We start from the raw sequence: 16,759 nt of genomic DNA, 5'->3' as shown, positions 1-16,759 counted from the left end.
CTGGAAAGTTTGTAAACTGCGCACCCGAGATCAAATCTGGCTTTCGTTTTTACTAGTTTTTGTGTGCCTGAAAAGCGAATTTTGCAATATATTTTCGTAAAAAAACATACTTTTTGAAAATTTTGCGCTTTTTCCTAAGAACATGAATACCTTAGGAAAGAGAGAACATGAATGTCATAGGAAAGAGATAACATGAATATCTTATAGGAAAGAGAGAACATGAATATCTTAGGAAAGAGAGAACATGAATATCTTAGGCAAGAAAGAACATGAATGTCTTTGGAATGAGAGAACATTAATATATTAGGAAAGAGAACACGAATATCTTAGGAAAGAGATAACATGAATATCTTATAGGAAGGAGAACATGAATATCTTAGGAAAGAGAGAACATGAATATCTTATAGGAAAGAGAGAACATGAATATCTTAGGAAAGAGAGAACATATAAGAAAATCATGTAGTTTTAAAAAATAAACACACATCTTCATAGGAAGACCAATCTGGCTGGAAGGAGGTCAACTAGCAAATGAAACAATAAAAGAGGGTCAAAACTTCTCATGGTCATGCAATGCTTATAGTTATCCAGCCCCGATTTACTCTTGGACAAAAAATGGAATGAAACTATCTGAATCGTATATAAATCATTGTTCACGCTGTATAACCTAAATAGAGCATTTTAAAATATTTTCATTTAAGGCGTGGCCAAAATATACAAATGAAAACGAGCGTTTCGATATTTAGAAACAAACTAGAAATTCAAGATAGAAAATTATACTTTCATTCGATATCTAAGGCGGACGAAGGAGTTTATAAATGTTTGGTGGGAAACTTTCTTGGACTCCTATCTTCGTCAGCAAATCTAACGGTTGAAAAAGGAACAGGTGATGATAGATATGGTACGTTATGATACATTATGATATGTTCATTTAAACAATAGAATCGTCATAGGTACCTGTGCATGCAAAATGGGAAAGAGGTAGTACTCCCTCCTCTCTCCAGGAGAATCAGGATCAGCAGTTTCGCTGCTGCACTTGTGCGTACGTGAAAAAAGAAATATATTTTTCTTGGTCGACGGTTCCGGGAGCGTTTCAACGACAACGTTTGAAAATTTCAAAAAGTTCATGTCACTGGTAGTAGAGTCGTTTGATATTGGCCCAAACACAACTCACGTTGGCCTGTTACAGTACTCTAGTAAATCGCATACAGGTCTAGAGTTTTACTTCATTGAGTACCAGACCGCAGGAGAACTAACAGATGCCATCTCCAAAGTTGAATTTCACTACGGTGCATGGGCGTCAATCCTGCGATAATTGGGGGAGACCATATTCATATATTCAGTTATGCCAGGCTGATTTCTTTTGAAAATGAAATTGTTTTGAAAAGAAATTAGCCAGGCATAGCAGAATATATGAATATGGTCCCCCCAATTAAGACAGGATTGACGCCAATGCTACGGTGCTTACACGTTGGGTGGTTATGCCATGGATTTAGCGCAGGAGGTAATGAATTCAACGCCATCATGAAGGTCACCGTTAACGTTAGTGATAGTTTTGATGTATGAGCCCGTAGCCCCCCTCTCCCCGAGGGCGAGGATATTTACTTGATCACATTGACGAGCTGTTCTTCTCTTTGCATTACAGATTATGAACCACTACAACAGGGCAGATGCAAAAAACGCATGGGTGCTACTCATGGATGACGGCGTGTGGGATAAGGCCATAGCTCGTAACATTTCGCTTGAAGTACGCCAGTCGGGAAGCAAAATAATTGTACTCGACACCAAAGCAATCATGTACGATATCGCCGACATGGGTCTGATGTTTACCTCCGAAGATCTCGAAGATAACGCTCAGAAAGTCGTTGAAGAGATTTGTAAATAGTAGATTTTGTTTTTATAGGTATAATGAAATAAATGTATTGGATATTTTCTTTAAATTTAATTATTGCTTGCAATTGCAAAACGCATTTCAGGCCTTTGCTTCCTATGGCCGTCCCTGTTTCTACATCACTGGTGGAAATTATTAAACTTGTCTTAGCACAACGTAAATAGATTGTGTGAAATGATGGCTAAACCTTCTTTTTTGGTAAAGAATGATTTGGGGAAAAAATATCAAATTGAAGTACTTGCGAGCATAATTATCACCCGATGTCAAACCTATTAATGTTTTTCACGTCAGCCATTTTGGAGGTGTTATACGATAAAATATTTTATCAATACTTCTGTGGACTCCAGCAGAGTTGGCAAATGTTATTGTTTAGTAAATCCCTGGAGAATGGGTGCAAGTCAAAAATTGACAAAGTTTGGGGATAATGTAGAACAATGTCCATGTGCAGAACATCAAAGACGTTAACCAATTGTAGTCAGCAAGCTAATGTTTACATAATTAATCACATAAAAGTACAGTTCAAAAGTGCTATGAGAATGGAAAGAGCAATAACAAGTGCTATGGTTATGTGTGTGAGTAATCATGCAAGAAAGGTAAACATTGATTGGCGTTGTAGAGAGTACTTGGTATAGCTAATAGCTGATAGCTTCGGCTTAAACCGGTTAAAAGCAAGACGAAACATTTCCTGATATTTGTCAGAAGTTAGGGTTGACTAGAGACCACGTGGAAGGAGAAAGCAAGTCAAATTTGGAAGCGATTCTTACAAAACCTGTACGCCAAAAATGAAAGCTATAAATGCAGAAATTAAACAGGACTTAACAGAAAAATTTATAAAAACTACATATTGCACGTTATTGAACAGAAAGGAACAGATCATGTATTACAGAACGTCATCGTCACATCTTTTGCAGTGGTTGCTCATAACAAAAACTTACTTCAAATAATATTTAGAGAAGAATGTTAATAAAGCATTTGAGCGAGAAGACATTTGAAGGCTACGGTAAAATTTGCTGTCGAAAAGGAAGAAATTTTCAGTTATATTTTGGTATGACTAGTGGGATATATTTATGGCAATCCAAGACAATAAACAGCTAAACAATTAAACGGCAAAGGAAGGAAATTACGTGTAATATAAAATATTTGGTCGTGTATCAACTTAAAGAGAAGTAGCCTACTTATGCTGACATTTATGGGAAGATGCTCCTTCTTTTCAACGCTTTAACATTACTTTCAACACATCTTATGTAGACTAAATTATCCATCTGTCTTCAAAGCACTCACTGGTCGATTATGTAGTGTAAGGTTTCTCAGGTTGTATGGTAGGGTTAGAATCCTTTGAAGGTTATATGGTTGTATTTGGGCTTGGTGTGTTGAACATTGCACTTGCAATAAACGATTACCGTGTATGTCAGGACAAAGCAGACAGCAAAGTAAGGGGAAAAAATAGTACATAATGTGTGGAAATGGCATTTCTTTTGTTGGTTTTTCGAATATGGAATGCGACACTTAGTATATTTTCGGAAAAAAATCGCAAAGAAAAAATAGAAAAACCTGTTGCAAAAATTTTGCCCTAAAATTTGCCTAAGTCTTTTGATCAAATTGTTCTATGACTCACCAATGGGAGTCATTTTTTATAGCCAGGAAACAGATGGCAAACCGAACGCCCTTTCACAACCCCTCCTAACCTCAACCTAGCACTCAATGCTCAGCCTGCAACCCGTACTGACAACGACACCGGGACGAACCAAAGACCTCGTGTATTGGAGGTCAGACGCAGCCTGTTGAGCCAAAAGCTCAACAACGAATACTAACGATTTCCGGGCATATTTTCCGCTTCTTTTAGAGTTGAAGGGATAGAAAACAAGGTGGTACTGAACCTTAGAAGGTTGAACTATCACATCCACGACTTAACATTGGTTATGTACGCGTTTTACAACTTCAAAAATCGAAAAGAACGAAGGAGCCTTGAGCCCGAACAGCAGTAGTCACCAACCGCCATCTTTACCACTCGACCAAGCGAGGGAGATGTCCAGTCGATTAAAATATATTTAGTGGGTCAACACAACAACATTTGTTGCCTTTCATTACATAAGGCTTTAAGTTATATGATGTTTGGAAAATGCTTTTACGGCATCATTGAAAATATAGAACTATAAAAAATGGCCTTGCTACGATTTTCAAGTTGAACGATAACATTGAAGCATAATGTCTATTACCACAAAGAAAGAAGATGAATAAAGTATGCAAAATGTCATGCATTGCCATATGGTGAATCACGCGCATGTCCTTTGTCATTTTCTCTATTTATTGCCGTCGGGATTATTTAACTTTACGTTGAATTAACTAAGTTATTTGTTATATTATACACAGCAACCACTTATTGCAATGTCTTCAACTAAAGCATATAGTTTCTGCAAACCAGTTACTCGCTTTTTTACATTGTTATTAATATTTTAGCACTTACCTATATAAGTTTATGAAGCCCTACGAAGGTATAAATCAATAAACTACACACTACTTTCGCTTTGCAATGTGGTCATGTTCGAAAGTGACATTTCAAGGTGATCATGCAGCAAGAAACCTAAGCAGTTACGTTACGCTTCGTCAACTGAAAAGATTTTATGTAATACACTTCATTGTCAATGTAATACAATAGCGCTTTGAAACTACATTATTTTAGTTCTTGTGTAAAGTGTTTATTAGCACAACCTACATATATATATATATATATACAAAGTGTATAACAATGTGCCCTCCCGGCTATCACCATAGTAAAATGGTGACTCCTGCACATGGGACACAAGACGTAGGGTTACACATTGTATGGATTGTTTGTAGAGTCACCACAGTGCTCGAACCTATAATAGTGAGCTTATACTAATAGAAATATGTCCACTACATAATAATAAATATAGCTACGTTAAAAGGAAAATACTGGATCCGCAACGTATAGGTCCGCAAACGACCGTTAACCTTAACTTACGGCCAGCTATGTTTACAACATATTCATTTCAATTATGTGGTATATACAGGTCGATTTTAAAGGTTTTGTAATAGCACCCAAAGAGCCACAATATTTTTGCCTTTATGTCCAAAATAAATTGAATTGAGTCTCCATGCTGATCACTTGAATGAACAAACTCAACAAGATGAAAGCAAAAAAAGCCAAAGGTGTTTAGTCAACTTCAAAGGTCTCGTGTTTTGAAAAATACCTCAACCAAATCTATAATATTAAACAACGACAAGCCGTAGCTAAAATTCAAATTTCAACGCATGAACTACGAGTCGAAACTGATCGTTACAACAGTACAACATATAATGATAGGATATGTAATCATTGTAATCATACCTTTGAAATCGGGAATGAGAAACATCTCCTGATGTCCTGCACAAATACAAAATTGATGGATAACAGGAAAATTTTTATGGAAAGCCAATAAAGGATAAATGGATCTTTCCAAGCTTTCACTAAAGAGGCTCTGCTCATCTACTTAATGTCAATGCATGACAACTCAATCATCGAACTATCAGAGAAGTTCTGCTTTAATATGTTGACTTTATTCGATGATGTAAATAGCGTAGAAATTATTGCTGTCTTCGTTCTTGTTCTTGTAATTGTCCTCAAACTATTATAACATTTGTACTAGCCTCTCGAAGATTTAAAATAAATTTAATTTCATGTATTTTATTATAGCTTGAGATGTACTTAGTATGAATTTTTAAATTAACTCATGTCTATAAATCTCTATACCTTCGTTCTTACAAAGCGTAATGTGAAGTTTGAATCGTTTCCATCGGATAAATTAAATGAGCAACGTCACCTTGAAACGAGAGGGCATATTGATTTACCTTCAAAGGTCTAAATAAACTTGTATAGGTAAGTGCTAAAACTATAATAACAAAGCAAAAAAGTAAACATAGAAACAACAGTAAAAAAGTAAACATAGAAACAATTTCTATAGAAACAACATGCTTTTGTAGAAGACATTACATTAATAAGTGGTTGGTGAGTATAATGATTAAAAATATATTTGTCATCAAACGTAAAGTTAAATAATCCCGTCGACATTAAATCAAAAAAATTACAAAAGACATGCACGTGATTCACCACATGGCAATGCATGACATGTATACTTTATTCTTCTTCTTTCTTTATCATTATACTTATATTGCTTCGATTGCTATCGCTTGACTTGTAGCAAGACAATTTTCTTTATATAGTTCTATTTATTTAATGATGAGGTAAAAGCATTTGCCAAACATCTTATAACTTAAAGTCTTATGCATTGAAAGGCAACAAATGTTGTTCTGTTGTAGCACTTGATATGTTTCCACATGCTCCACATCTCTCTCGCTTGGTTGAGTGGGTAAGTTGACGGTTTGAGATCACTGCTGTTCTGGTTCAAGACTGCTTTGTTCTCTTTGTCTTTTTAGAGTTCACTAATACGTAAATATCTAAGGTAAAGTCATGGCTAATGTAATTGCACCTTCTTAGGTTCAAGTCTACTTTGTATATTTCTACTAAAAAGTTGAAAAAAAAGGGTACAAATATGCCAGAAAACTATTAGTATTCGCTGTTGAGCTTCTGACTCAACAGGCTCTGTCTGTTCTCCAATGCACGAGGTCCTTGGTTCGTACTGGTGTCGTCGTCAGTTCGGGTTGTAGATTGAGGATTGAGTGTACGGTTGATATTAGGAAGGGGTGTGAAAGGGCGTTTGGTTTGCTCTCTGTTTCCTGACTATTAATAAATTACTCCCATTGGTGAGTCAGAAAAATTTGATCAAAAGACTTAGTTATGCAACAGATCTGTATTCGTTTTTCTTATGCGATATTTTTCTGAAAATATACCAAGTGACGCATTCCACTGTCGAAAAACCAACAATAAAAATGACATTTGTATAATAGTGTGTTTTATAATCTATCCTTACATTGCTGACTTCTTTGCCATGCCACATACAGTAATCGTTGATTGCAAGTCCAATGCTCAATACACCAAGCTCAACAACAACCGACTGACCCTGGAAGGATTCAATTTCTCACCGTCATATTGGAAGGTCCCACTAGATACGAAAAAGTAATCATAATATTAATCATAATCATATTTCCATAAAATCTGCTATGTTTATACATGGCCTTAAGTTACAAAAATAACAGAAATACGTCGTCATTAAAGCTCTTTCGCATATTAAAGTTGGGTTTCACTACTCGAGTGGGACCTAGTAATTGGTCACACTCGGGTGATAACAATGTGGGCATTCGATTACTTTGGATTGGACGTTGTATTGCAGTGTGCTATTAAGGGTTTACGATTAAAGTATACATTTGTGTACTTTAATCAAATCCTATATTGGCCTTATAATGACAGAAATCAGTCAGCTTACTGTCAATTGAACATTGAAGCAGAAAAGTACATTTGTGTATAAAATGGATGGGGGTGTTTGGAATTCGGAAAATTTTGAATAGCTACGTATTAAATGGACGGACCTAGCAGCAAAGAAAGAGAGTTTTATGGTCATTAGCTTGGAATGCAGCCACGCTCCTGCTGTACCAACATCATCGAGAACGTAGAGAGAATTTAGAAAACTTCATTAGAATTTAGAACTTCACTATAGAACTTCACTAGAGAATTTAGAAAAAAAACTTCAATGCAATGCAATGCAATGCAATGAAATGCAATGCAACTCTAGCTATTCTTGGTTTGTAAGCTACGTCATAGTCGCCATGTTTAATGATTTTAACAAAGGATTTTCCTTATTTACAATGCAAATTTCATCCAACATGGCGAGGATTCCATTATTCTCTTACTCCAAGGGGAATAGTTGCAAGCCACCAATAAGATCTCATCACTTTTTTTTCACAGTGTTTCAGAGTGTGGCAGTATGCGAACGTCATTTATGATGAATTAAGAACAATTTTTAGAGGAGATGTCTTTCAACGTTCTTTGCCTATCCTTTGCGTCCACCTTTTTGTTAACTTTTTTAATAGACTCGGTCGACACTTGAAAAAGTCAACTTTTCATAAAATTCGACATTCAAAGTCTTCATTTCGTAAGATAAATTTAATGCAAACCGTTTTTCGAGGTCACCTGGAAAATAATAATTCAAATCTTTAGCTTTCATGTCAGCCATGCAGTGTCAAGACTTTTTTTTTTTATTAGGTTTTATTACTGGTATAATGTATTGTGTTCAAACACTGATAAAGTGACCAAGGCTATATTATTTACACATCCGAATAAGTCGACGTTTGCAAATGAGAGAGGGTGTTTTGGTCGTCTGTCATGTCCTTCTAATTGATTAAAAATTAATGTGAGATAAATTACTATGAGTATTTAGCATACATCAAGCCAGAAAAATGCCTCGGGAAAAGTTAACAGCGCAAACTTGACAGGTGCTTCTTGATGGAAAAACTGTTTTCATCCAGTTATTCAAGAAATGCATATTTTGCTTCCTTGTTCAATCAAAAGAGTTTAGTCAATATAACTCCAATACCGGCAATAAATGCTTCAATATCGTCATGCAGCGGCTCTATTTGTTTGTCTTGACAAAGGTCAGACATATGTTTTGCGCTCAAACACTTCGTGGTGAACGCAGCTCTTAGTTGTTTGTTGAGAAAATAAAATTTAAGCTTGTAAAAATTCCAATTCTGCAAACTTAGTGTTGTGGATAGTGATCATATTTAGCTCAATAGGGCGTGCTGCATTTTTTGATTAGCATCCGCATCATTCCACCACGATACAGCTTACTGGTTTTAAGACATAATTCCAGAATTGTTATATACTGGAGACTTAATGCATGCACTAACGATGTACTGAGCGATTAGAACATTGTCTGGATATGTTCATTTGTATTGATATGGAAAAAGATACTTGTTTGTCAATCGATAAAAATGTTTTAAAAGGGTTTGTAACATCATGATGCTGATTGCATGTCACCCAGAGATAGCGTTCATTTGAGTGAATTGTAAACGTTTACTCTAGCAACTCTTGTATAATTGTAACCACATGCATGCACGGTATTAGACATGCATCCACGGAGCCCGTGTTCGAACACATCCTGTTACAAATAACACAAACATAGATAATTTGGATAAGTCTGAGATGACCGGATCAAAATAGCTTGTTTCACAACGTATTAATAAAAGCAATCGGAACATGGACATTTGAATAGTATACTTTTAATCAATTGAAAAAATCTATAGTGAATGTTTTACTAATGAGCGACACACAAGTCATATACCACCCCACCGGGGGCGGTTGCACGACACCAGGACAGCGTTGTCCATTGGATAGTAATTTTTTCAAAATTGTGAAAAAAACGGATGTATTTTCTTTACGATAATGAAAACGTTTTAATTCAAGAACCAATATTGTATTTCGTTAATTGCCCACTTCAAATCGTAGATTATTCCTTTTTCAGAAATTGTAGAAGCGTTGAAAAATATAACGCGCTTCGTGCAAACGCCCCCTGAATTTTAATTATCACTTCTTTGAGTTCTCTCAAATGCCTTTTTTTATTTTATATCAATTTCTTAAATGGTAAAGGACTTTCTGTTCATTTCCTTTCCAATGTTCAACTATGAAGTGAAATTTATTCAATTCATTCAAGTTTATCAATTTGGTTCGTTGACCTGCATAGATTTTTTCACCAAAATTATTCGGCACCAATTAAATTCACTCTAAAATGGAGGGTTTTAATTCGTTGCTCAAAATGAATAATTAATGAGGAGAGAAAGTTCTACATGAAGTCATAGTTGAGATATCGCCACAGAGAGGAGCAATCCACTTGTCACAAGTTGTTTGACTGTTGTTTTTTTCCCCAAAATAAATCGTCGACGATCAAAGCTGGTTAACGTCGCCATAAAGAGCTTATACGTAAATGTGCAGAATGGAAGAATCGTCAGAAGTTTCCTCGCCCGAAATGCAAGCCTTCGAAAACGTATCTCCAAACGGCCTGCCAAATCACTTCGATCATTCGGTTGAAGAAAATGGCCTCGCGAATGATGACGAGCACTACCAAAGCGTTGTAGCTCTTGCACATGAGCTGGCGCATGCAGGGGACGAGCTTGTGAGAAGATTTTCGACTACGAATAACGCAAGAGACGAGACGCCATGGGATAGAGTGTGGCAGTATGCTGTTGTTTTAGCGATTCGTGTTCTCCTTGGCCAAGTCTAAGTCGTAAACATTTATCTCTCGTGTACAAAAAAAAGATGGCTATAAGACAGGGCACAGAGTTCGCCCACGCTATAGTAGATATGCATTCCAGGGTACTACTTTTTAAGCTATCAAAAGCAGAATTCGTGCTGTAGCTAATTCCCCAGAAAATTTGATTGTATGTGCGTTTACAATTGCTGCGTTAGAGCATAATGCGACACGAAAACATGTCGGGCGTTTTGCCAAAATTGGTGCAACTTTAAACCTATAAATCCCCCCCTTATAGGGTGTTTGTTGTTGACCGGTTGCGATTGCAACACTGCGTCATATATTTTTGGCGTTTTTTTGATAATGCAACCACTGCATGAAGAAACTAATAGTTTAGAGTAAGTTGACCAAGAAGCCAAAATCTTAGAGCAACATACGAGGATTGTGGCAATTCGACATTTCTGTTTTCTACCTGAATTTAAACAAGGTAATGGGCTGTGTGAGATAAGAATGATTTTTGCGCGCTTATAATAATGGGGAAAAGTTTCAAGTTGAGCAATAAATTTTTTCGTTATTTTCGTCGTGATGCTCTATTGTTTGTAGAAGACGACAAAATCGTAATTGCACACACGCAATAAAACTCATGCAAAACAGAGCGTCGCCACGCTTGGGACTCTTCAACTCGAATCGACCATTTGATAAATTTTTGAACGTGTATTATATAGGAAAAGCCAATGTTTAGAACCTGATATTTTTCTTGATGTAAAAGAATGAAGTTTAATAAAAGATTGTGTGTAGATTTGGCGTAAGGCATTCGTGACTACAATGGGTCATGCCGACTGCCTTCCATTGAAAATGCATGCAGCTGGAATCTTTTATCGCTGTGCCGGCCATGTATTTCCCTTCTGTTTTGCGCAATGAAAAAGGTGAAAAGTTTCATTCATTAAAGTTCAAAGCAATGAGATGGAGGGAAAATGTAATACTTTCTCCCAAACGCACGCACGTAAAGCAATATTTTTCAGGTTTGATAGTGCTTTAACTTGAATTTCACGTGTCCAGATACAAGAGAAATAGACAAAACATATTGAAAACGGTCCCGCAATGCTACATGGCGGAGTAAGATAGTTTATCACAAGATCGTAATGTTTTCACCAAGAATAATCAAACGTGTCGTTCATGATTTTGAAAGAACGCGAATTTACATGGCATTTTTAAATATACATAATGTAGCTAGAAAAATGACTCGGTCCTTTCGATGTCGCCAATATTAAAAAATTGACCGAAAAAGTAACATCTTTTTGCATTCCATTTCAATAAGTCGCCTGAAGTTCGTCTTTTGTGTTACTATACATTCGCTAATACAGCCGTATCTTCCAGATTATTTTCACTGCGTCACATCTCTAAGATGTGTTGCATGAAGCCCTATCACTACTTACGTAATGTTTTTGTCGCTTGTAGAGTAGTAAATAAGCTCCATATGAGACAAAGAGTTTTCAAACGTTCCGCACGAAACACACATCAGAAAAATTTCTCCGATTGCACAATCTTAAATACTCAAAGAGCGAACGATGCTTAAAAACCAAAACATCGAAGACCGCGTAACTTCTCAGCAATGGACAAAGTTTCGTAAAAGATAAGGTCTGCGAAATAGTAAAACAACATGTTCACGTTTACTGAACGTACGAAGACCAAAAGCTGCACGGGGGTTTGTAAGATACTCAAGAACAGTGATACCGCTTGTAAAAAATTTACTGTCATGAAATAAACAAAACAAAAATATTCCAGGACATGCTGCACGAAATCATAGAACCCGATGTATATAACTTCTCAATGGCGGAGTTGTATTGCGACGGCTATACAATTAGAGCAAAAACATTTGCTTTTTAAAGAGTATGACGTTGTGATGTAATGGCAGTCTCATGCAAAGGCTTTTGTGGTTGGTCTCGCCAACTTTAATCTAGAATGTTGCAAGTATTTATCTCATCTAGAATATAAACGCATCATTCGATCATGGACTACACGAAAATTTGAAGAGTTATGGTTGTAACGCGATTCCCTTTGTGTTTATTTCCTTTAAGATTTCGAAGGTTCTTTCAAACGTTAGCAATTGTTTTTTGAACTACATTGTTTCTCTGTCCGAGAAAATATCCACAGCACAACCTAGACGAAGTATAGAAAGGATGGAAAATTCTGCGAAGAGAAGGCAGAACTGGGCATGGAAATAATCATGAAAGAATTTCGTGGAATATGTATTATCCCGCTATATGCATGACAAAACACGCTCGCATATAAATGCTCCTTGTTGAGGTTCACCTCACACAGCTAACTTGTTTTAGAAAGTAAAAATAAGAGTCGCATAAACAATGTATTTGCTTAGAGAACGATTCATTCTTTTATGTACAAACACGAGTCAAATCCTACAAAGCCTTTATATGATAAACCTTTCTTCAAGCTACAATAAAGGATCGTACACAAATTTAGCTATATAACACTGTACAACTAAGGAGCTGGCTGCAAACTCTTTCTACTTGTATAACTATCTCTGCCATTTGTGGAAGAGAAAGCAAAATGTAGTCGATTATGGCTATGTTGTGTTAGCTATAAACACGACTGTGAACAACTTTGCTGGTATTTACGATTATGAGCGCCCTTCAAAAAAGTTGCAATGTCTGCGAGCACATTTTCAAATATTTTTTGTGCAAACTTACACACCGGCAGTTTTATCGCTGGAGAGACATCCATAAAAGAAAATGACGAAAGATCAAATCTTGACAGCCTGTTCTTCCCGCGACTTGTGAATAAAATGTGTCTGCAACTTTACACATGAGTCTGCAATAATTCACCGTTGCCATGAAAGAAATTGTGCTACATAGTTGAGTCTGTGGAATAAAAATACATTAGTCGATTTTCATCAAAATGTAGCTTCATACATTACATCCTCGATACAGCAATGGGGAAAGTCACTCACCATTACACGCACAAACGTTTCGAAATATATCAGCACCTGATTTGCACGGCTCAAAACTTAATACAAAAAATCAAAATGTAAACACCGCATGATTTATATTTTCGGTTAAATTGATATCGTACGCCCGTATATATCGATTAATTGCAACTGTATAACGGAGATATTTTATAAAAAAAAGCATGCATCTCGAACTTCCATATGATGGAGAATTAAAGTCTTAAAATTGTTAATTTAGTTATCCTCTATAAGATCCCATTGTGATCGCAGACGTGCAATGCATACACGTACATTGAATTTTTTTGTCATATTTTTAGTTTGATGCCGTCGAGTTGTTTAAATATGAATGCATTAATCTGCACGGAACACCGAAGGTAATCTCTCCTTAAAACTGAGATACAATTTGCCAGTTTCATCAGCGCAAAATATCCTCTTTTTACTATGCTGCCTATACATGCAATTCGTCCTTCTGATGAATGATAGCTTACAAGACAACTATTGCTATATTGCTATGTCATTAGGTATTTGTGTTCAATCCACTGAGAAACGTCATACAAAATGCTACATAATCCAAGGAATTTACTTACATTATACACGTGAATATAAAACTCTTATCCTTTTGTGAGCTAACTATGTACTTGCATCTTTAAGAACTAAATATCACAAGTGACAAGAAACTGACTCGTATACAGTCGTAAGGAATAGTCCATGTTTCATAAAATTTTAGCTCACTCTTAAACTTTAACATTGAGCTACGAGCAATCAGTATCATCGCACAAATTACACTCAAGGTCGTAGAAAATAGAGTTAGTAGTTGTATTTATATACATAATTGTTGGAAAATACTGTTTAGGATTATCGTGTATAAAATGAGTACGTACAATCCGATTTACTGAAGAAAATCAAACATTAACATTTGCCCAGAAACACAAACTTTTCCAATAAAGTCTACCGAGCATAACATGTATAGATTTTCTACAGCTTCGACGAAACGCCTCGATATTGGAAAGTTCTTTGGTATGATTTGACTGAAACGGTTTTCGATTATAGTTTAGCAATAGCAAATGGAATCGTAGAGAACTTGAGTTATTTTCTTCCACAAACGTAAGTAATCTCTGCTTCAAACAAAGTATATCCTTCAAGCTTGTTTCGCCGGCACGAGTGATTTAACAATGGCGGAGTAGGCTGTTCTTCTGCACTTTCAAATCAACAATAACAGCAAAACTCATACGCAGCAGTCTACGTTTCATGAAAACAGCAAACACACACGCACATTCATCAATTGGAAATACTAAGGGAAGACGCACCATGTTAGGAAAGAGATTCGCAGAAATTAGCAGAGACCAGTTCTTGAACATACATTAGTAGATTCGATAAGCATACATGCTGCTTGTTCGAATAAAAAAATTCAAAATTCGCAGCCTTCACCTCATTATGCAACAAAACAATAATATTTTGCAGGTGTTTTAAGATCAAAGCGTGTACGTCACTCCAGGCAATAGGAAGAAAATCTAAATATCATGAATTTCAAATTGTGCCTTATTTGCATGTTTAAAGCAAGACGGAGGATAAATGTAAAAGAATGTTTAAAACTATAGAAAAATTTTACATTTACTGCTTTTATCCAACGTGTTATCCAAAGGTACAGAATGCACGTAATGTGGTGTACGAATTACCGTGAGTGATAATAAAACTTGAAATCATGGGGCAGTGAATCTTTTAGTTGGAATCAAGCCTAAAGTTCGCTTGCTTAGTCTATCCTTCGAGAACGGAATTTTCTCCTATTTGTAGGTTGCTGTTTCGTTCATTTCGGACGTTGACATTATGGCTCCGTTTTTGCAGCCAAACAAACATGGCCGCGGAATTGTTTTAAGCAGATTATAATCGAGCTGCCAAATGTTACAAAGTTTTATAAGATATATGTGCAGGGAATATATGGTAAAAGGAATACATGCGTATTGAATGCCATGCAATGTTGGCAAAAACTATTTCAATCATTTATATCACATGAATTTAAAACCTTAAACTGTTCACAGGAACTTAAATATACCGGTATACGATGCAATTTTCCAACGAGTCCGAGACCACGTGAAACCGTCAAAATGCTAATTTATTTCAGAAAAAATTAGACCAGACGTTAGTTTATGGCTGACATATACACCAAAGCAACGAATTTATTTAGGCAAAATATAATTTGAGTTGTGAAACACCTACTAGTGCGAAAGAAACTCGCAAATAGGACCCAGTAATGTCCGAAAATGTCCACAGTTATATCGCGAAAGCAGAAACTACAGGCATATTATAAAAGCTCGAAACGAAAGACCCCGAGAACGCGCAAGCAACTACGCATGGCTTATACTCGTGATCAGTGGTAATAGGTTCCCCGTTTTCATTGAGATAACTACATGAATAACTACTTACCTTGTGGTTTTGTCGAGTCACTCTCCTCTTCGTATTCAAACAACAGTGCAATCCAACTAAGTAAGATTATATCCACAGCTTGGTATACAATTTTGTACGTAATCCACGTTTGGAAATTCCACGTTCAGTTAAAAACATAACATACCGACCCAACGCTCCAAAAATTCCATAAAGATTAAAGCGAACTTCTCTAAATCGTGTGCACAAGGTTTAGATTCATTGGTAAATAACTAACAGCATCACAGCTTCTTTGGAAAGTTTCGTTAGAAGGAAGCCGCCAGACTTAATTGTCTTGTAAGCATGAGGGACAACAGATGCCGTGGAAAGTTCGTGCAAATTATCGCAACGCCTACGCTTCGATAGGAAAATGAATTATCGAGAAACACATTTCCATGAGATTAATTAGCATGAAAACACCCGTGAATGCTATCGCAGAGGTAGAGGCAGAATGCCAAGTTTTTCCCATTCGATATTGATCGATGATTACACATCTTTGAGCGTAGCGAACTTGGGAAAAGATCTCCCCTTGGACATTGCTTCGCGCATGTCCCTTAAAAACTCAAACTCAAGAAAAGTTTCGTCTTGAAAAGCAAGCTTGCTCCTATGTGATTACGTACCTTTAAAATAATCCGTCCCCTCAAGCTTAAGAGTAATCGCATAAACAGTAAGATAATAAAATATTAAATAGTACACAAACGCGTAACCAACTGAGAAAGAAGTAAAATGATGGGTAAGTCACAAGTAAAAATGAAGGAATTACTACTTTCTATAATCATTGGTGACAATTTAGAATGAAAACGAGCATTCTCTAAACTGTAAAAGAGACAAGGCGCCAAGGCCAAAAATCAAAAAGTAAAATCAAGACGTTATAATACGCATACATGAAGTACTTCCTCTTGATGGTATTTGTACATTGTTCAAAGCGTAGTCATGCCATAAACTTTCTAAACAAATGCTTACAATGAGAACGAAAAGGAAAACAAAAAAACCATTGTATCTTCATATCTTAAGTTAAATTTTTAGTAATGGTAAACCAACGTGGTTTTCTGTTCGCAATTCTATATTTCCGCATTTAAACTAATCATCTCTCCTGTGACCGAAAAATAAAGGTAGGTGAAGGTTGAATGTATTGGAAGTTACAGACAAGCAAGTTTCTTTGTCACAAGTGTTGATTAAGAAGTCTCAATGACGATGTTTTTGCAACGTAAACACCCAAAGACGCATTTGAATATAGATGACGGTAGACTTTGCGAGAAAAATGACGGACACCGAAAACATGGACGCCAATTAAAATTTCTTCTAAAAACCATAGTCGCTGAGTTGAACCCTCACTATCTTCGGCACAAC

The 16,759-nt window shown here is 36.2% G+C and overlaps 1 long non-coding RNA gene across 3 annotated transcripts; it reads right to left on the bottom strand.

Annotated features, from left to right (window-relative positions):
- Window positions 1-5,899: 5,899 nt before the first annotated feature.
- On the bottom strand, window positions 5,900-16,014 carry LOC124435010. 3 transcript variants are annotated; one of them, XR_006944967.1, is made up of 4 exons: window positions 15,413-16,014; window positions 12,739-12,905; window positions 6,817-6,948; window positions 5,900-6,626 (listed from the first exon to the last, which is right to left on the bottom strand). It is a non-coding gene; the product is annotated as an uncharacterized LOC124435010 (long non-coding RNA). The 3 variants fall into 3 exon arrangements; XR_006944966.1 differs by having other exon boundaries at window positions 5,900-6,948; XR_006944965.1 differs by lacking the exons at window positions 5,900-6,626; window positions 6,817-6,948 and having other exon boundaries at window positions 12,373-12,905.
- Window positions 16,015-16,759: the final 745 nt, after the last annotated feature.

This window comes from Xenia sp. Carnegie-2017, unplaced genomic scaffold (genome assembly GCF_021976095.1).
Source record: "Xenia sp. Carnegie-2017 unplaced genomic scaffold, XeniaSp_v1 HiC_scaffold_14, whole genome shotgun sequence".
Lineage (NCBI taxonomy): Eukaryota > Metazoa > Cnidaria > Anthozoa > Malacalcyonacea > Xeniidae > Xenia > Xenia sp. Carnegie-2017.
This window is presented reverse-complemented; position numbering and strand designations above follow the sequence as displayed.